The 21,252-nt window shown below is 39.0% G+C and overlaps 1 protein-coding gene across 5 annotated transcripts in view; it reads left to right on the top strand.

The window, feature by feature from the left end:
• Window positions 1–276: 276 nt before the first annotated feature.
• The window catches only part of PLPPR1 (phospholipid phosphatase related 1), a 130,672-nt gene continuing 109,696 nt past the window's right edge, over window positions 277–21,252 (top strand). Inside the window, exons 1-2 of one of the 5 annotated variants that reach the window (XM_034410618.2) lie at window positions 866–1,013; window positions 1,170–1,287. The gene's annotated coding sequence lies outside the window, so the exon portion shown is untranslated. Of the gene's footprint in view, window positions 1,062–1,169; window positions 1,288–10,017; window positions 10,036–21,252 lie in introns of those variants that run through there. The other 4 variants (XM_034410615.3, XM_034410617.2, XM_034410616.2 and 1 more) reach the window with 4 other exon arrangements.

Below are 21,252 nucleotides of genomic sequence, written 5' to 3' on the forward strand. Positions count from 1 at the left end.
CTGGGTGCAATATTCCAGGTGTATTTTTATTAAGGTCTTATAAAGCGGTACTAGCACTTCTTGTGGTCTTTATTCTATCCCTCTAGGAACACTTTTGTGGAAATAGTAAGAGATGATGCTGTACCACAGCACATGCAGCTAGAAATTTAACTGCAGCAGGAAATTTAACTACGCGCTTATAAACTGCAGCGAAGCAGGAACCTCCTCTTCGTCCTCACTTACACATAATTCCCCACCCCATCCCATCCTTTCCTCTTTCCCTCTCCCTCAGCAAGCACTCTTAAGTAGAACCCGGGCTACACGCAGGAAAAGGACGCCCACATGGTAAGCGAGACCGGGCAAGGCAGGGACAACCCCGGAGGTCGGTGAGGAGAAACAGCACTTCGCTTTCCAGAAAAAGAGAGGCGGGAAGCCACCCAGGCGACACTAAGCCATGCTAAAGGAGACGGGCAGGATGCGGAGGGCGCGCGTGGACAGAAAAAAGAACCCCTCCCCCCCACCGCCAGGGCGCCGCACAGCCCGCCACGCCCCCTTCGCCTATAGGGCAACTGGTTCTGCTTGAAGGACCCAGGAGGTGGGAAGCAGCACGAGGGGGCTACCGCGCACGCTGACTGTCCTCCGTCCTGCGCCTGCGCAAACCTCTCGTTCGCTGGCTTTCTCCCTTCGATTCCCACCTCCTCACACCATCATCAATCTCCTTTTCTGCCCCGGCTGTTTCTTCTGTTGAGCAAGTAGGAGACCCCCCTTCCCCCCCACACACACATACACCCCATCCCGCTTCGTCCTCAGGACCTTGGTAAACCAGGAGTATCCGGGCTGAAAGAACGGATCCTCCGCCGAAACCCCAAAGTGCAGCCTCTCCCGTACATGCATCGCTACACACGGAGATCATGATCGTGCATTGGATGGAGACGGTGTCTCTCGGCAGCCTCTTGAGTGGATATTGCTACTCCTAGCCTGGATAGCGGCGGTGCCGGAGAAAAGGAAAAGGAGAGTCGGAGAAGCGCCCGGAGGTGAGGCAAGAGACGGAGATCGGAGCCGCGGTGGGTTGACTCCGAAAGGTGGGGTTTGCGGTCTAGAGGCAGATCTCTGGGGCTGATCCCCTTGACTGGGGTGGGGGTGAGGGTTAATCTCGCCGGAAAACTTTGCTTTCCTTCTCCGCTTTTTAGTTCGGGCAAGGAGCGATGAAGGTACACAAAGAGCCCTTGGTTAGGTCTGCGGGGAAATTCTGGGGATATTAAAAGAAGACGCAGGGTGAAGAAGGCGCAGCTTGCAATTGCAAATTAGGTAGGTTGTGTGTGTATGTATGTATGTATAAATGTATGTATATGTAAGAATCCTCGGGACGCCTGGAAATATTTGCTACGCATTGCCTGCCGTAGAGGATTTATCTGGATTCCACGAGGCATTTCAAAAAAAAAGTGTGCTAGTCTAGTGTATGTGTGTATGTGCGCGCGCGCAAAACAACATACAAGTAGAGCAGCCTGCGTTTTTCTTTGTACCAGAGGATCGTACAGCCCAGATATCTGATTGCTGCGTGGGTGACTATGGCTTTCGTTGCGCGGAGAATCGAGGGTGCCTATTCGGATGCTTTGAGTTGTGTATGCGTGTGTAGAAGATACTTAACACGTCTTTGTATGTACAGTTGGATTTCCCAAACGTAGTCGAAACAAAAAGAAAAATGCACCCGAAACTTGGATGCGAGAGAAGCAAGCAACATTAAAAAGCCTCTTAACTGATGGAAGGGTTTGGACCAGCGAGATCTACCTAAGTAAAGTTTTGCCGCGCATCTTGGTTTCTGGAGTTGGATTTGTGCGGAGCTGCCCTGCTGCTAAGCAAAGCTTGGCCTCTCTATTCTTCTATCTTAAGGGGTGTGTGTTGCTCTCTTTTTCAATGGCATTTTGTGCATTCTGCTGAGAGGCTTAGAAGCAACTGCAACATAAGAGATTCCCCCCCTCCCCCTATTTTTGTTACTGTTACTGAGAGTGTATGCACTAAGACAAATTCCTTGTGTGTCCAATCACACTTGGCCAATAAAGAATTCTATTCTATTCTATTGATCTGCCCCTTTTGAAAAGGCTCCACCTGTGCTAGTGGCAGATGAAAAGTGATTTATGTGTGCACAGGCTAGGAAAAAAAAACCCTTGTGTTTTATTGTTGCTATTTGGATGCAGCTAAATGCATGTTTCAGGAAGGCAAGACAATGTTGGTGACATTAATGGATATTGAAAATGAGTTAATTGCAAACATGTGGGATGTTTTGAGCTGACTAAAAGTACTTAGTGTGTACAAGCCAAGGAAGGCAGTATAGTGTCCTCCATTTTGGACTGCAACAACTACCCAAATATCTCTCATTGTTATACTCTTGGTGGATGGAGTTTTGGGGAGTTCCAGTCCAAAAGTATCAAGTTGCCTATATCTAATATAGGGGATTATATATGATGGCTTTATAAATTTTAGAGGCTGTTTCCTGCTGATTTTTCCCATTTGCAATGCATGCCAGTGGAATGCTGTGTTGCTAAGTATTTCCTCTCTACTGTTCTTGTGGAGAAGAATGTGCTTCAAAAAGTGAGCTGTTTGTCAAAGCATCAAACCATCATTCCTGTAATGAAAAATCTCACAGGCGAACAAGCCTGGAAGTTGTTCCTGTTGACCTAGAGATGTAGATTACTGAGAGGTGATTGTGGTTGATGCCTCAGAATGGAAGAAAGGACTATGTTACTCTGGTAGTTCTTGATATTTATTGAGGCCAGATTTGGTAACTAAACCTTCAAATTAAATCCTGGCAAAGATTTTGTACAACATGACTCCTGTCTGATTGCCACTTCCTCACTGAGGGATGAAGCAAGCCTATTTTCTCTTTATACATCCATTTTTGCCACTGAAAAAAGCTGGTTCTGGCTCTTTCATGAATTGGTATTTGGATTCATATTTCTCATCAAGCTATATGTGATTTCATTTTATTTAGCTTATCATTTTGGTGAACTCACACATTATAGCTTAGCAGGAAGCCAAGCTATTATGATTTGTTAAACAACCATAGTTAGCATCCTAGTCCAGTTTTATGTGTGAATGCAGGTACTTGTGTTTGGTACAAGAATTTGCAAATAATTATGTCCCCATTTCTTATACAATTATTTGCTAAAGTGATAAATGTTAGTAACTTAAGAACATAATGTATGGATGAATATTCAAACTTCAGCAATAAACTTAAAATAAATACTTCTGGCATGGCAAACATTAACATGAATTAGTAAAAATTAATAAAGAATAGATACTATTGTTATTATTTGCAAAATTATATTTTGTTTAGATAAATAGACATTGGGAAGAACAAATGATGAAACACAAATATTTCTGAAATAGCAAGACTTTGTAGGTACTACAAGCATCTAAAAGAACAATTGGGTTTTTAAAAAATGTATTCATGTAAACAAATATAAAATTCTTTGATTTTGGCAAATTTGTAGTAGGAAAAATGATTACCTCACTTAATTCACTAGTTTGGGATATGCTGGTGTGACTTAAATATATATTAAATTTAATATATATCTTAGAGCAGGGTCCCCCAGCCCCCGATCCGTGGACCAGCACAGGGCCATGTCCCATCTATGAGATACAGGCAGCGTGTGAAACTATGCCCCATTCGGTCTAAGGAAAAACCTGCCTCCACAGAACTGGTCTCTGATGCCCAAAAGGTTGGGGGCCACTGGCTTACCAATTACATATTGCAATTTTCCCCCTAATTGGAGATCTAAAATGTTTAGAGACTAAAATTTCCAAAATTCTTGGCCCAGTTGGAAAGTACCAAGTTGAGGAAGTTTGACAACATTGCATTAAGCCTTGTTGATTGTTGAATAAGTCACAGCGGGTCCCCATATAATGTGCAATATGGAATTCGCACTGCAGATTAAGCTAGACTAAATAAAACACGTTATGGATGAATATATTGTGTTGTAAATTATGGCTACAAAATCTGGAGTGCAACATGTTGGATGACTATTGGATAACAATAAAGAGATACAAAAAACTGTTTGGTGCCTTCTAGTGGTCTATTCAGATTTTACAGTCCAGATCGGATGCCTCTAATATAAAATAATTGAATGAAATAAAATCTTTGTCCAGATAATCAGCGTAATCTATTTACTGGCAGCAAACATACTCTTGAGGCAGTAAAGGGGGGGGGGAAATGCTCATGTATGTGAATGTGTGTGTCTTTACTCTCAGCCAAAAAAAAGTAGCTAATGAAAAAGTAGGACAGTCAGTGAGGTCTGCTTCAAAGAATAAAAGATGGCACCAAAAACTCTAGGGAAATTCTTCAGCTACAGGGTAAGAAATAACTTTACAGAACAGTACCTCCTTCATGACTACCTCAATGTTATAAATGAAACAAACTAAATGTTAAAAAGTTATATTGATGTAGTTACTTCTCAAGCACATCTAAATTATATTAAAGTAACCAAAATATCTTTATAATCCCCAAGGCATGTCACAACTTTTGACCACCCTTAAGGTTTGGAAATTGGAGGTTGAAAAATTACATCAATATTACAGTATGCTTTCCCACTAAAATCTCTTCTCTTTTCCCTTCTCTCTCTCTCCTTCCTCTTTCTATCTTTTGTTTTGAACCCTTCACTATTGTGGCTAGCTTTCTCCCTCATAGTACTAGTTTCATTTCAAAAGGTTGCTTTTTTTTTTTTACTATATTTTAAAACAATCCATTTTTATGATGTGTTGTATGGTTTTAAATCATGAGTTGACCCCGGTGGAGGAGCAGCACAAGAAATGTAGGAAATCAATTTCTAGATAAGGTAAGTATCATCTAAATCCCAGGACAGAACAAAGCAATCTGATTGAAAAGTCCTTCTTCTGGGTCTGCCTTAGAAATTTCCTGTTTTCCTTAACCCAATAGATATGGAGATTACATAGCCTTGGAAAGAAACAAACAAGATGCTAAATTAGCATGAGCAAAAAAATGGCCATCTACTAGGCAAGAAATTGCACATCTTAGTTTTTTCAATAAAGCTCTCCCTACCGATAAGAACTGCTTCTGAAGATTATGTGTGTGATGGGCAATGTGTGTGAGAAATGCAGCTGCCTTGTGAATCATGTCAGTAGCAGAAATTGTTTTCTTTTGGAGATGCCAGGTTTCACAAATTATGTTTTGATTGAGCATGGCTCATTAATGAATTTGTCAGATTAAGGCTGTTCATAGGTAGGAGCATTGTATGTATAAACCAGCTCCCACATGTTGTAAAACATCCCACAATAGAGCAATATGCATATTGTTACAACATTCCCAGCTGCAAGCTACTTTGAACTGGAAAAAAATTAGGATCTATCCTTACTGTTATTCAAAGCAGTGGTTACTACAGGTAGTCATTGTTGGTCAAGGAAATCCCAGTAGAATTTTTGTGTATTAGTGTCTGTTATTGATAGTTTCTTCATTGAACAGTTTCAACCCTTATGTCAACAACAAATTTAGGTGGTGAATTATGACAGCCACATAGCTTATTTTATTAGGGAATGGGGTGGGGTGTTCTGATACAAGTCATGACTGCCTGGAAAACTCTCAACATTCTGTTGGTAATATTTTGTTTAGGCTCCTCTTAAACTCAGTTTTGGGAGATACAGCTGTTTTGCATGTATTAATTTGTGTTATTCCAAATATTTTATAGTTATCTGAAGCTTCTTGATATAGCCTAAGCATGCTTGCTTCTAAAACATTTCCTGCCTTTTGGAAAACAATGATTTTGAAAGATTGGAGTCATGGCAATGGATTTAGCTGGAGGAAAATAAACATACACTAAACATTGCACCTAGCAGGGTAACCTCTGTGTTGTGGGAGATTGGTAACAGCACTTCATGCATTCATCCTGCACAAATCTCTAGCAAATGTCAGGCTTGTTATGATTGCAAACATAGGCTTGAAAATGTGTGGGCAGTGTCTAGTAAAAGCTTTTAAAGCCATACAGTGTCTCTCGACAATCTTCTACCACCAAAAGTTGAATCTGAGTTGTCAAAAGGATCCCTGCTTAAAGAATGAGCAGATCAGTTGCTTTTTCTAGCCCAAAAACTCTGGAGGACGTTTGACAGAATTCCTGGCCAGAACAGTTGATTTTTTAAACTTCTCAACTTCAAGCAGTTGCAGAAAGCTTGACTCTTTATGAAGTTGGGCATAGTTGGGCTTGTAATTTGATTTGCATGAAGGGAGAATATCTTCAGGCACCTCAAGTCTTGTTGAAACTGTTTCAACTTCTCCCCTCAGGACCTTGTTATAGGGCATTGTATGCCAAAACTACTAGACACAAAGATAGTTTTTCCCCCCATGCCATCACTCTGCTAAATACCTAATTCTCAACTACAATGTCAGTTACAATGTCACTGAAAAAAGTTACTGTCTCATATTTATGATGATTGCAGTGTCCTGGGGTCACGTGATCCCCTTTTGCAACCTTCTGACAAGCAAAGTCAACCTTAACAACCACGTTACTAATTTAACTACTGCAGTGATTCACTTAACAGCTGTGCCAAGAAAGGTCGTAAAATGGGGCAAAACTCACTTAACAAATGTCTCATTTAGCAACTTAAATTTTGGACTCAATTGTGGTTGAAAATTGAGGACCACCATTATTTTTTATCTCTCTGTGGTCCGGAGAGTTGACATCTCTGACTAAACAGGGATAACAATTGCCCATGCTGCTTTGATACACAATTTGACAATCCCCTTGGATTTATGGCTCCTGCTGGAAGAACAGGTGGTAGCCATGGCAGGAGAGTCTTTGTACTAATCTCTCTTGTGTGCCAGTTGCTATACTAAGAGGTCTTGCTCATATTTACACACGCCTTGATCACTCCCTGTTTGGATTACTGAAATGCACTTTACATGCATTGTAAAGTGAAGATGATTTGGAATCTGCAACTGGTCCAGAATGCAGCAACCTGACAGCCCAAGACAATTGTTCCTATTTGGAAGCTCTTGTTCCAAATGTTCAATATCACATGTTTGATTTTCTGTTCCTCATTTTTGCTGTGCAGTAATACACTTTACTGTATAAGTCTACAGTTGGAGAACTTGTAAGAGCAAAAAGCACCTCTGTTCAGTTAATTAAAACAACTGGTTTCTGCCCTCTGGAACATCTTGCCTCCCCCTGAGGTGAGATTGGCTTCCATCCTTCTGACCTTCTGCAGGAGCCCAAAGACCTGGCTCTGCCAGATGGCTTCTGGCGCAAACTGGGGGGAGCAACACACCGGAGGTGGTTGATGAATAAAGAGGCAATCCCACCTCCCCACCCTCATGCATTCTGTTCCCTGTCTCCCCATCTTTTAACTATAATGTTAATCTTGATTGGGAGTTTCATTTTTATTGTTTTAGATATATTTGTTAGGATTTTAATCCTGTAAGCTGCCCCGAATTGTTTCGTGTGAGATGGGTGGCAAATAAATTTAATAAACAAGCAAGCAAACAAATAAATAAATGATATTTTTCAAGTCTGCTTGAGAAGCTGTTCCATTCTGTCCCTGGTTGCAGAGCCTGGGAAAAGGCATGGCTGCTTTAATGAACACCCTGAAAGTTTTCAGAATTTGAACAGCTCATTGGGTGTAGGAGAATGTAGGACATTTTGCATACCTAAACAAACTCGCTCTTCATGCCCACCTGTCCTCCTGAAAACATTGTTCCTTTTCATCTTATTATCTTGACAACATGCTTAATTATAGGCAATCCTTAGTCAACAACTGCCTTGTTCAGCAAACCATTCGAAGTTACAACAGTGCTGAAAAAAATAGCTTGATAACTAATCCTTGCACTTATGATGGTCAAGGCACCTCAGGGTCACATGATCAAAATTTGTATGATTGGCAGCTGTTTATGACCATTACTGTGTCCCACAGTCACATAATTGCCATTTGCATGCTTCACAACCAGCTTCCAATCGGCAGAGTCAATGGTGTAACTGGCAGTAAAATCACAAGTCATAGTGACATGTCACATTTATCAACTGCTGCTGAACTGACATAAGTCCATTGCAATCACACGATGCTTTGCTCAATGACCACATTGCTTAGTGACAGAGTTGCTGCTCTCAATTGTGGTCATTAAGTAAGGATACTTGTATTTCATTCTGAAAAACAATACATGGATCAATTTAATATGCTGTCAATATGTACGTTTTCCTTTTTCCAATCTCTCCGGGTCAGGGGAGGGGAAGTACCTCTTATCCTAAATTCTTTTTAGTGTGCAGAAGTATTTCCATAATTACAAGGCTGGAGGAGCAAGGCAAAGATTATAGGCAAAGCTTGGAAAAATACACTTGGGGAGGGAATTTCTTCTTTACTAGCAGTAAATGGAACACTCATTAACTCAAGTTGTTTTATATGAATTCCTTTTTGCTGCCTGATAAACTGCACTTATCTTTTTATTGCTAGGTTGTGTCACATTGTTATCTTGGTGGATCTGCTATCATAGATAATTTCCTTTTATCATGTCAGCTTGCCACCAAATGAAAGCAGGCAGGCTGCGATGTGATAAGGAAGAGCAATCCATGATAATGTATCTAGGATAATAGTCTTACAAAATGAAACAATCTGTTGATAGTTGTTGTGAAATTAAAATTATCCCTACATTGGCCTGAAAAAGACATATATACATGGTAGCATTGAAACATGGTTTAAATAGTAGTCCTCCAGAATTATGTTCATTCAAAAGCAAACTTGCTTTCTCCTCTTATATAGAGAGCTATTTATGCCAGATTTCTCTAATTAGGTACCCTCTAAATATATTGGTTTAACTTCCCAAGTCCATCTGGAAATGGATGGTTATCAATACATCTAGAAAATATCATATTGAGGATGACTAAGTTCTGTTTTTCTTTAATAGGTAGCAATGAAACAGTCCTTTTGTAGGCAGGAAGAAAGTTCTCTATAGAAGAATCCCTGAATGTCACTTTCAATTTTGGATGGCAAACTGCCAGTCATAGAATAACAAAAGATATTGTGTACGCTGTCTACAGTATCCTTTATGTAAGAACATCAGAGAAAGAAAATTAACACGATCCTATAAAAAAATAGAATTTAATTGCTCTGTTTGTATGATATTCTTATTTGCAGAATGTTCAATGAACATGAAGTTGGATCAAGGGGCCCAAACAATTTGACCTTAAGGAGATTACTTTTAATATTAAAAAGGCCCAGATTTCCTTGGCACTCATGTAACTCCCCCTAGTCAGCTATTGTCATCTGAATGGCAGACCAGAGGGAAGAGCCAGCTTTTCTGCTTTCTATGATAGAAATAAAAGTCCAAGATAGGCTTTCAAAAAACAAATTTCTCCAGGCATTTCCTTTCTGTGACTATTCCAGTTTGGTATCCCCATTCCTCATAGCTACACAAGAAAGTTGAAAAAAAAGACAGAAATGGGGTGGGTAAACCTTGTGAACCTGTCAATGGTGGTGCTGACCTTGATCACTGTTGATTTTTTAAAAAAAATGTTCCAGTAGAAAAAAAAATAGAAAGTTGGGAAAGAGGTGAAACTTTCTCTGGCTGTTCTGTACCAGCTGGGAAGAAAAAGAAAGAAAATGGCAGACGGATGACAGATGAAGTCATCCCAGCTCTTCTGTTGCTGATGCATGCAGGTCACTTAATTAGCAGGTGGAATGAATGCAAACTTGATTAATATGTGGATGAAAGATGTTATTTCCCAATGTCAAGAAGAGAATCTTTTTTTTAAAAAAAATATAAGATGTATTTTAAGCATTTTTAAATAACTGTGGGCCTAATTTGTTTCATTGCTTTTCCAGCTGAGGACAAAAGTCAATGTTGCTTGTGAAAACAAGGGTCACACCATCGAATCACTTGCTGAATGATCATCATTAGATGAAAGCATCAGAAATATAACCAGAATTCCAATCATGTTTCCAAAATATGGGAAGGAATGGCAGGAGCTATTCCTAGGAGTGGGAGGGAGAGGAGGATGCCTGTGAATCCCTTAGCCACAGTTTCCAATCAGTGTCACCTAGGCTGAATATATAGAACAACATGTAAGTATATAGGTATAGGAAAAGTTATTTTCATTAAATATCCAATTTTCATCAAAGCAATAGAAAACAGAAATTCTATATATCCAAGAAATCAAGCTGCATCGATAAAAATGTATTTCACACATAAACTTTCAAAAGGATGGAATGTAAATAATGGCAATAGCACTTAGACTTATATACCACTTCATAGTGCTTTACAGATCTGTCTAAGAGGTTTATAAGAGTCAGTATACCATATGTGTGAATACAGGTAGTTGACTTACAACAGTTTACTTAGTGACTGTTATGGCACTTAAAAAAGTGACATGAATATTTTTCACACTTATGACAGTTGCAGCATCCCTATGGTCATGTGATTTACATTCGGCTGCTTGACAACTGGTTCATATTTATGGCGATTGCAGAGTCCCGAGGTCATGTGATAACCTTTTGTGACCTTCTGACAAACAAAGTCAATAGGAAAGCTAGATTTACTTAACAACAGTGTTGCTAATTTAACAATAAGTTATTCACTTAACAAATGTGACAAGAAAAGCTGTAAAATGGAACAAAACTCACTCGACCACTGTCTTACTTAGTACCATAAATTTTGGGCTCAAATGTGGTCATAAGTTGAGGACTACTTGTACTCTTTCATTTATTTGCATTGTTAATATATATATATATATATATATATATATATATATATATATATATTACTTTGATTTATATGCCGCCCTTCTCCGGAGACTCAGGGCGGAGTCCTATTGTATGGAATATTATAATTACCGGGACTATCTGATTTGTATTGCACTTTGATAAATAATAAATGTTCATAGATTGGATCTATGGACATCTAATTCACATCGTCAGAATTTCTGAAACGTATGATTGTTACATCTGCATGCACGAAATCTGGGAATGCTACCATAACTTGTTTATATGATATTTATAGAGTTACCATGTTTTCCCGAAAATAAGACCCTGTCTTATATTTTTTTTGAACCCTGAAATAAGCACTTGGCCTTATTTTCGGGGAGGTCTTTTTATTTTGTGGGCATGGAGCAAGACGGGGCTCCCCTTGCCATCTTACTGGATTTCTAGCTCTGTTTCCCTAACCCTAACCAGAGGAAATAGCGGGGACTGGCTGCACATGCATTTAAATATTTTCGGGGAGTGTTTATCTTTTGAGGGGCTTATTTTAGTTCATGCACTCAAAAGCCTGATTGGGCTTATTATCAGGGGATGTCTTATTTTCAGGATATATGCATATTAGTAGCAACTAATAGTAAAACAAAGCAATGAAGAATAATGCAATATGATAATGCTAGCAAAATTATACTGGACATTTTGGAAAGGAAAATGTAAAGAGATATATAGAGGCATCAAAGTTACGATGTAAACATCAATGTTCTGAAGGAATCTTTTCTTTTAGTCATGACCATGCAAGGGCCTTAGACCATGCATTTTGTTTCAGAATTCTAAATAGCTGCTTCCTATATGTTTTTTCATAGCCAGTGTAACAATGAAGAGACAATAGCTTGCATGCGCTTGATATCTCTGCCTTCATAACAAATCGCTCGCTCGTGGTGCCTCTTGTCAACAATAACAATGAGGCTTGCAAACATGATTCCTCTAGGGAAAGAAACTATTCCGATTCACGTGATTGTCTTAAGCAGGCCTATGACTGTTCACAAATGCACACCATATATTTATGCTGCCTTCTGGGCTTCTCCCCAGAGAGAAAAGGTAATTTTGTTTGCTCCAGTGGTGCTTCTGGTGAGAGCTGGCACATTTATATTGGAAAGTCTGATGTGTGCTACCTTATTACAATTTTTTTTTATTTGGCCTCTGCAGCTGAGATCTAGCACGTTATGCTAAAAGCAGCATGTAGTAAAAGTCTGAAGCTATAATTACTTTGGAAAGAGAGTAACACATAGACTGTTGGAGATTTAATCAGTTCCCTTGTAAGCACAATACTCCATCATTATTTTTACCATCAAACTAATAGATGAAAGTGATACAGTAGTAATCAATTTAAAGAATTCTGCCCTGAGGTGAAAATTAATGCAAAATGCTGTTTTCCATGCTGTTTTAAAAACATATTTCTTGAAACTATCCATTTAAACAAGACCATTCCTTCCAGAAGGTTGATTGAAATATCGATGAGGGGAAAGGAGACTTTGTTTTAAATTGCCCCTCCTCGGTCCTCTGTAATCTTGCTAAAATCCAGCCAATAAAAAATCTCATTTAATAGTGAGGATGACTAAATGCCAGTGAACAAGATTAGGGAGTAGAAAGGACAATACAGGATCAATAACACACAAGAATTTATCAGCTGTTTAAAAATGGACAGTATATAGATTTGTGGTTCGTAAAAGTGTGCCTCGTGTCCCATGGTGCTACAAAAGCATGGAGTGTCGTGAGATATTTTAAATTCGAATCTGATTCCTTAAGTAACAGAACTGTTAGGCATTTCTTTTGATTTAGAGGTGCTATGAAAAAAATTACTACGGCATTAAGAACAGCATTGAACTGAGAAAGTTTGTGATCCTCCAGCATAGATCTTTGTCAGGGAATTGTGCAGCCAGTGTCCAAATGGAGTCAGAGACAAACGAGTTTTATATAAATATATATTTTATATACTAAATATATAAATATATTTACAGTGAATAAAATAGGCAAAGAGGAGCATCCTCAGATGAATTAACACAGCAGGAACATCATGAGGTAAATAACAGAGCACACAGCACATAGAGGGGAAAAAACCAGTAAACAAGGAAACCCTCCCCTTTACACTCACAGCAACCAATCACAGGTTAGATTCCCTCATGCACTGGCCAATTGCATGAGGCAAGCTAACTTCTTCAACCAATTAGCTCTAACTGTACTCATTGTCCAACCGTCACTGCTCCAGCAATTAAATTTTAAATATCTTAACGATCTTTTCCATGAATTTGAAAATAATATAATTAGGCAGTTAGCACTGTTAACGTCCCCTCTCTTTCCCCCCCCCTTGCTGCAATTGGTGGTCAAATGAATGCTGCAGAATTAGAAAGCACTACAATAATTTTGTCTGATGAGAAGTAAGAGCCATGAGAGCCAAATTAAGAGCCACAGAAGATGGACTTTAAAATACAAGAAAACCCATATTAATTAGCCAGTGCAACAATATTACAAAAACCATGTGTCAAGTATTACAAAGTCCATCCTCTGTGGCTCTCAGAAGTATCCAAGCAGATTATTTAAATTGTATGTACTTGGCTTTTTGTTTGATCAGCATCCACGTATTGGTAGTACAGTTCCTCCTAATACAAAACAGTTGCTAATGACAGTTAACTGAGGAGGAATTCTGGGAGTTGAAGTCCACAAGCATTAAAATTGCCAAATTTGGAGACTCCTGGTTTAAAGTTTGGATTGAAATTGGGTGATTTAAGCTGAAATTCCATCTTCAGCAATGGGAGGTTACTGAGTGACTTTGGGCCGGTCATTCTCAGCTTAACCCATCTCGCAAGATAGGTGCTGTGAGGGAAAAATAAGAAGATATATGCTTGAACTCCTGAAAGAAAAGCCAGATATAAATATAACCAACCAGCCAATAAATATAAACTGGTACTTATACTCCTTCCCCCAAATCTGTGTACCGCAACCAAACAATTGAAGCCCATTTCCAGAGGGAAACTGGACAGTGTTCTTCATTTAAATAGTAGATATGGGGAATTTAGGAGATCAAGATCAGTCATGTCACAAGCTCATCTCTGTGGATCTCAAATGTCAGCAGTTGCCTCATCCAGCCATGCCCTGTTTGAAATCCCTGGAGAGAAAAGGTTATCAGTAGGGAAGAACAGGAAAGTCAACATGGCAGCTGGAGCTGTGCAAATGAAACCCTGCAAAGAAAAGATGGGGCTTCAATCAGTCGGTTGTGGCACCATCTTGACTTTTTGACCCTGTTCCTCCTGCAGAGCTGCTGCTGGATTTCCTGGCCAACAGCACAGTGTGTGTTTCCCAGTGAAGGCTGTCAACTTGACAGACTCTCCTCCAGAGAATGCATCTTCTGTGTCTATGCACACACTGCATGGCTCGTCGGACAGATAAATAAAAACAGAGGAGAGCAAAGTGCCAAAATGTATGTCAATCTGACCTTTTAGATTTCACTGCATCTTTGGTCAACTATGCTTGTAAAATATGGATGGATGAAGAAATCTTAGATAAATTGTGACTGGTTTTTTTGTTTTTTGTTTTACTTCCCTCCTTTCATACTCTCTCAAGCATTCGAGGCTTCTGTGCCAGCCAGTGTTTATCAGAATGGGAGCTGGCATCGTTTATATTATACTAAGTGATGAAGTAGCTCATGTACAGCTAGCTGGCAACCATATGGCATGACCAAGCTGCTTCTTTAAGGATCAGTGACCAGCTTTTTGTTTCAGTTAAAGAATCCATAAAACTACAGAACGGTCCACTTCCTTGGCAAATACAGTACATTCCAAATCTTACTAAATATCCATTCTACAACATAATATTACATGCAGTGAAACCTCATTTTAAAGGAATTAATTTGCAGAAGGGGGTGTCCTTTATTCATAAATGTCCATTCAACACAAAAACAGGTCCTTGTGCCCATTTACATCATTTTGTGTATATTATTGACGTCATTAGGCAATGTAAATTACATTTTCCACATCATTAGTGTGGTAACATAAATTGCTGCAAACTTACATAATCTACATCATTTGCATAAACAGTGTAAATGCAAATAATGGAAATGTCATTAGTAACATGCATTGCATCAAAGCCCATTTTTAAAAGATCCACTAAATGAGTATTTTCACTGTATTTGGTTAGCATCTCTTCATATGCAAATTGGTTAGATCAAGTACTTACTACTAGATTTATTTATTTTTTATACCGCCTTTATTACTTTATAAATAACTCAGAGCAGTGAACATACCTCTTCCTATTTTTACCGTAACCCTGTGAGGTTGGTTTGGCTGAGAGAGTATGACTGGCCCCAAATCACTCATCTGGTTTTCTTGTCTAAGGCCTAGAATCATCCTGCTGTTTATGCCCGCACCTTAAAACTACACCATACTGGCTCAAGTATAAAAGCAAAAACTACAGAATTTTTCAGTCAGATTCTCTGTGAGAAAAATGCTGTAATATTTTATATATGTTGAAAGCAAAGTCATTGAAAAGGATTGAGCTTGCACAGAATTTTGGTTAAGTGTCAGGAGGGAAAGGCTGATAAATGTTAGAGATTAGAAGGCAAAGGACTTGGCAGACTAGAATCCTAAACTGAAATGCATGAGGCAACATTTTGTTGCAGTCTCCATTTATAAATTTCCTATTTTAACAATTTTTTATATTCTCTGTGGATAGAGGACATAAATATCCTTTGTTGAATCATATTATGATTCTTCCTCATGACCCAACAATCTGTGCTTTCTTAGCTTTCTTAAATGAAAAAACAGTGCCATAAGAAACCCAAACTTAATTATTTAATTTTAATTTTTTTATTTATTAAATTTATATACCACCCATCTAGCCATTAAGAGCAACTTCATATTAACTATGAAGTTACTCAGAACTCACTGTTTTTTCTTACCTTGCATATTCTGGAATATATTTTGTATACTGTTTTACTATTGCCTGCACGGTTTCAAACATAAGGATATCTTTGCAATCCAAGGGCTAAAAATTTGGGGGGGGGGGGTTTCCTAAATAAAACGTCATAGGTTTCATGGGATTTTGATCTGAGTATAGTTTCACATACAATAAAAAGTGGCCTATGTATATTCCTAGGCTTCAATGAACAGATATCTCCTAATATCTGCAAGCTATCAGAGCCATCTCTTGTTTATGATGCTACAGTATGCCAAAATTTAAATTTTAGAAGTTGTAACAAATGTATGGTAGCTTGTCTTTAGGCTACAAACCAATAGAAAGCAGGCATTCTAATCTACTTTACTATGGCTGTTGTGAATATCAAAATAATTAGTCCATATCTATTTGTAATCACACCCATTCAAAAGTGAATAGTTCAAATGCATACTTACAAGCATACATACAAGTGTGCAGCTTGACAGTATCCATAGCAAAATTCTAGCATGCATTTACTCTGGAGAATACAGAGTACCCTTGGGTAAATCATCAGATTTCAACCTGCAGAAATTTCACAAGCTTGCATCACACTCTGGGCTACACATTCCACTATCCCAAGAGTGTGATTGCAAAGATGAATCTGTAGTCTTAACTTACAATTTTTAATATACACAAATTTTTTAAAGCAAAAACAATGTTACATAATCACATTTACAAAGTATCTAATTTTTAAAGGAATAAACACATCCTCTATGTAAATTACAGCCTTCCTCCCTCCTTCCCTCCATTTCCAGGCAAGAGCTAATAAATTATACATAGCCTAGGTGACCAACTCCAATACCTGCCCTTCATTGACACTGTCAATCTTGATTGTAATTCATGGTAGGCTATAGAATAATACTGAGCAACAGAGTGTAGGAGATGACTAGGCTGAGACTGAGAGAGGGGGTCAAACGCATCATATGTCACACAAGAGATCTAAGTCCAGCCCACTTTGAATGTCTTATCTCCCGCTGATTTTCCTTAACCATTTGTTGGTCAGATTCTTGTAAAGAGCTTAAGCTTGCAATAAATCTTTATACTCATTTGAACTGCTTGAATTTCCTGATTTCCCTGGTGCTTGACACACAGGATTTCTCCTGTTAACTCACAATGTACAAACTCTGGATTGGAGAAAGCATGGGTCCCTGGCAGTTGCTGAGTGACAAATCCCAGTATTCCTTATCCTTCCAAGATTGCTTTTTAGGTACAGGTTCAACAAAATCTCAAGAATCACAGATTTCCTCCTTTATCTGAATCTATAGCCTCTTGTTTTCAGAAAGAATGTAGACAATATCTTTGAAAAAACACATCCAAGCCGTTACAAGATTACCTGGTCAATTTCTTCCAAGATCCCTCTCAGTAATTGCTTTCTATCCAAAAATCCTGAAGGTGTTTAAACAACTTTCAGGCAAATTCACTAAACTTCTTATTTTGTTACCTGCCAAATGACTGGCTCTTTGTATTTTTATTTCAAGTTACTATTAGACAGTAGAAGCTCATGTATGTACATTTTTTTGACCAAATCTTTTGAAGCATATTTTCTGACCTTGGATTTTACAATGCAACTGTTTCCTCTAATAAAGGGAAGCAGAGGACAAAGGAATTATAAGCAGCATATTTTTATTAGATGCTTTGTGTACTTAATGAAAAAATGAATCTTTTTCTTAGTATCTCAGCATAAGGAAATCCCATTTACTTGTCTTAAAATGTCTTCTGGACAATTCATGGCCTATTGAACAAACCAAGCTTTAAATGTATGGTATATTTTAAAGCTTGAAATGACTATTTAAAACACATAAGTTGCTCTGATGTTTCCAGTTGACAAATGCAGATTTTTGTTTGTTGACTGCTGTGAGGTAAGCAGCTTTTTCTTTCTAGACATTCCATGTTTTACACTTATTGCTCATGGATTCAACAACCTAATGTTTGATAATGGATGCTTTCATATTGTTTGCTTGCATTATTAATGTTTTCTGCCATTCAGTAGAGATGTTTCATTTGTCTTCATACTTCACCTTCCCTGTTTGTACATAATAGAGTCTTCTGTCAAGTAATCACTGCCACTGAGATTGTCAGAGATGACTTCATCTCATCTAAGGGCTACTATTCTGTATAATAGTTATTATTTTTACAAAAAAGCACCCATCATTCACAAGAAAAAGATGGGTTATATCATGTACATGTAATTTGATTTGCCAGGAGACCCCACACAGTGTGCCCTGTCAATCAGAAGCTGCAGTTCCTACCAACCAGCAAATAATCTATGGCCATGATGGTGAACCTATGGCACGGGTACCAGACGTGGCACATAGTGCCCTCTCTGCGTGCCATTGCTAGCTGCTCTTCTGGTTTCCGGCGAGCAGATGTGCACCGGCCAGCTGGTCTTCATGGGCACTGGAGCGCCTGAAAATGGCTGCTTTTGGGACCATTTTCCGGACCATCTTCCAGCCATTTTCCGGACCATTTTCAAGCTTTTTTTCGGGCCGTTTTCAGGCCGTTTTCCAGGCCAAAAACAGCCTGAAAAAATTGTCTGAAAATGGCCCAAAATGGCCTGAAAACAGCCCCCAAAACAGCCAAAAACCAGACATGCGTGCGCCGGCCAGCTGGTCTTAAGGTTTCTTGTGCTCCGGCGCACACACATGCACACGCACACCGGTTTGGGCACTTGGTGCTGAAAAGGTTCGCCATCACTGATCTATGGCTTATTTCTGGTTTCTCTTTTGCCCATCTCATTTGCTCAGTCTTTTTTTTTTTTTTTGCCAGTTTTTCTCTTTCACTCTTCCTTACTTATCCTTTTCTGTTGCTCATTCCACTGCCCACTCTATTGATCCTTGCTCAGTCCATTCCCTAATTCACAATCTATGCTCTTTTGTGGATCATGCCATCTCCCATGGCTTCTTCCTTGTTCATTCTCTCCACGATGTATTCCATTTCTTGTCCCATTTCCCTCTTCATCAGCTGCTCTAAAACGTTTGCTCTATCATGCCTTTGTTGCTAGCTTAATCATTGACTCCATTGCTGTTGCTCTGTCACCATTACCCGATTCACTGTCCTCTCTCATGGTATTGTTTGCTCTTATCACACACGCTCCGTTTTTTGCTCAATCCCCCTCTTTCATTTTATTGCTTGCTCCAATACCTGTTTCATCATCTACTCCAGGGGTGTCAAACTGATGGCCTGCGGGCCAGATGCGTCACATGCAGGCCATACCCACCCTGGCTCCGCAAAGGCAAAAACCGTAGCAATATGTCACATGACATCACCGAATTTGACACCCGTGATCTACTCCATCACCTACTCTTTCACTCACCCTCACTTTAGTTACTGATTCTGTTAACAGTTGCTGCCTGATTCTTTAACAGTTGCTGCCTGTGTATCTCTCTGTTTCAGGCTCTGTCATTCTCACTTAACTGTTCAGGTTCATTGTTTTTTCTTTTTCAACTCTCACGTGCTATTGCTCCCATTCTCTCTGGGGTTCTCTCTTGCTTGTCCTTCTCTCATTCTTGTGCATCTGTTTATCCTCAGTCATCCTTCTCTGCTTTTTATTTCTCCCTCTATTTAAAAATAGCTGATTGGGTGAGTTGGAGGTGGATTCTCATGCTCGCTCCTATGTTGCACATCTTGGCAGGTTGACAAGTGGGGCATTTATCTATCTGTGTAGAAGAGGAGGCTGTGTAATGCCTGATCAGTGCTCTGATTCATTGCTGCCTAAGCCAAAATAACCCCATAAGGAAGTTGGTTATCTTTAAGCCACAGTTAGGTGTATGTGTGGATAAACTTTATGAGTCCCTTCATTAATAGTCCCATTTTTGTTCGCTTTTTTTAATGTATGCCCAGGAGTGTTGGTGTTTTGAGGGACTATATTGTACTGCACTGCCCATAATAAGGAAAACTTGCACTAGGTGTAATTACATTGTTTAAAAAAATGTTTATTTTTGGAATCTATGGTATGTTTGTTAAATTATACGAAGGAATATGTGCCTTATGAAAAGCAGCTAATTAAGGTGAGGATTTTAAAGAAAATTTTGAAACAGTTGGAGGTTGTATACTTTCTAATTTACTGAAAAACTGATAAAAATACAGAAAAGTAATGTGGCAGCAATTAGATTCCAGCAGAGAAATTAAAATTAAAAGCAGTGGAAATAAGATAATAGAAGCTAAGAATAGAAGCTGCCTTTCTCTTGTGGTATGCTTTGATTTAATTTCTGTTTTTTAGAGATGCTATTATGACATTTTGGTACTGTAAATAATACACATCCATAATAAACACCTAGAGGAACCATTTAACATTGAGTTTTTGCTACCATAACAGATAAATTAGACTGCTTCTGTTTCTTACCAGTTTCATATTTATTGCTGGCAGTTACATCCAGCTTTTCTCATTAGCATACAGTTTAAAAAATCTTGAAGAAAATTTACATTTAATCATTTTTATTAATCTATGTATTTTTGTATGCAACTTTTGAACTTTACTGCAGAATTCAAAGAGCACACTGTAAAGAACAACTGCATCAAAGTGTGTTAAATGCTATGTAATGTCTCAAATGTTTCTAGGCAATGTAAATTATATTGGTCAGTTTGAAAATGCCAATGAAAGTAATTGCTTTCCCAAGTGTTAAAAGACATTCAGATTTCTTGTAGATTTAGTCTTCCCATCATATCTGCTGTTATTATTACATCTTCCCTGTGCTCTCTAAGCAGTTTTTGGTGTTTTCTGCAACTCTTGTGCAGTCATACCTTCCCTGGAAGAAATTGTCATGAGAACTAGTATATAAATTTGAAGGATGGGATAAAAAAAAAAAACCTTATAGAAAAGTACACATTTAAGTGTATCATGTTCCAGTGGTATAATATATTCTGAATTTTCCACTACTAAGAATCTTCCTATCTCCACAATGAATCCACAGAATGGCCACTGTCAGGCTTGAAAGACCTGGTCCATATGTGAAGATTCAATTAAGCTGATTTACTGCTAAAGTACGCACAGGAAACTTCTCCAGTAACACTCCACACCTGCTTAGAGTTAGATAAGAATCAACAACAGTCCAAAATTGGGGGAGGGGGCTTGGATTTACAAATGGTTATATAAGGATTCTAGGCTGATTACTTTTAACTCCATCTCCAGATTCTGCCATTCCTTCTACATTCACAATCAAGCCAATTACTCTCAATGTATGGGGATAATAACAAATGATCCCCACTACAAATTCATCCACACACTCATGAGCAAGGCGGATGCTGCTCAAGGGACAGACCTAGATCGTGCCAGCTTCCAGTGCCAAAGGTTGTGTGGTTGAAGACCAGGCAAGACTGGCAGACCACTAGGCAGACCGCTTGTGTGCGTCCTGCATCAAGCTGCCTCGTTGCTGCTGCTTCCCGATCGTCACGGTGGTGGTAGAGTGGCTAAAAAGTGCTCAAATGCCTGCCGCAGCGCTTCAAAGAGCCGCCCTACAGCTGATCTGTGGTAAAAAAAACTGTAGGCGGTGGCGGCCACTGGGAGGCACGATTCCGGAACTGCTGCCGAAATATAGCTGCCCAAAGGAGTTGGTGGCATAGGCTTTGGGAGCTGTCGCTGCCTCGTTGGTGGCATAGAGGGCC

Source organism: Pantherophis guttatus, chromosome 2, assembly GCF_059756535.1.
Source record: "Pantherophis guttatus breed Tessera chromosome 2, ASM5975653v1, whole genome shotgun sequence".
In the NCBI taxonomy this organism is placed as follows: Eukaryota; Metazoa; Chordata; class Lepidosauria; order Squamata; family Colubridae; genus Pantherophis; species Pantherophis guttatus.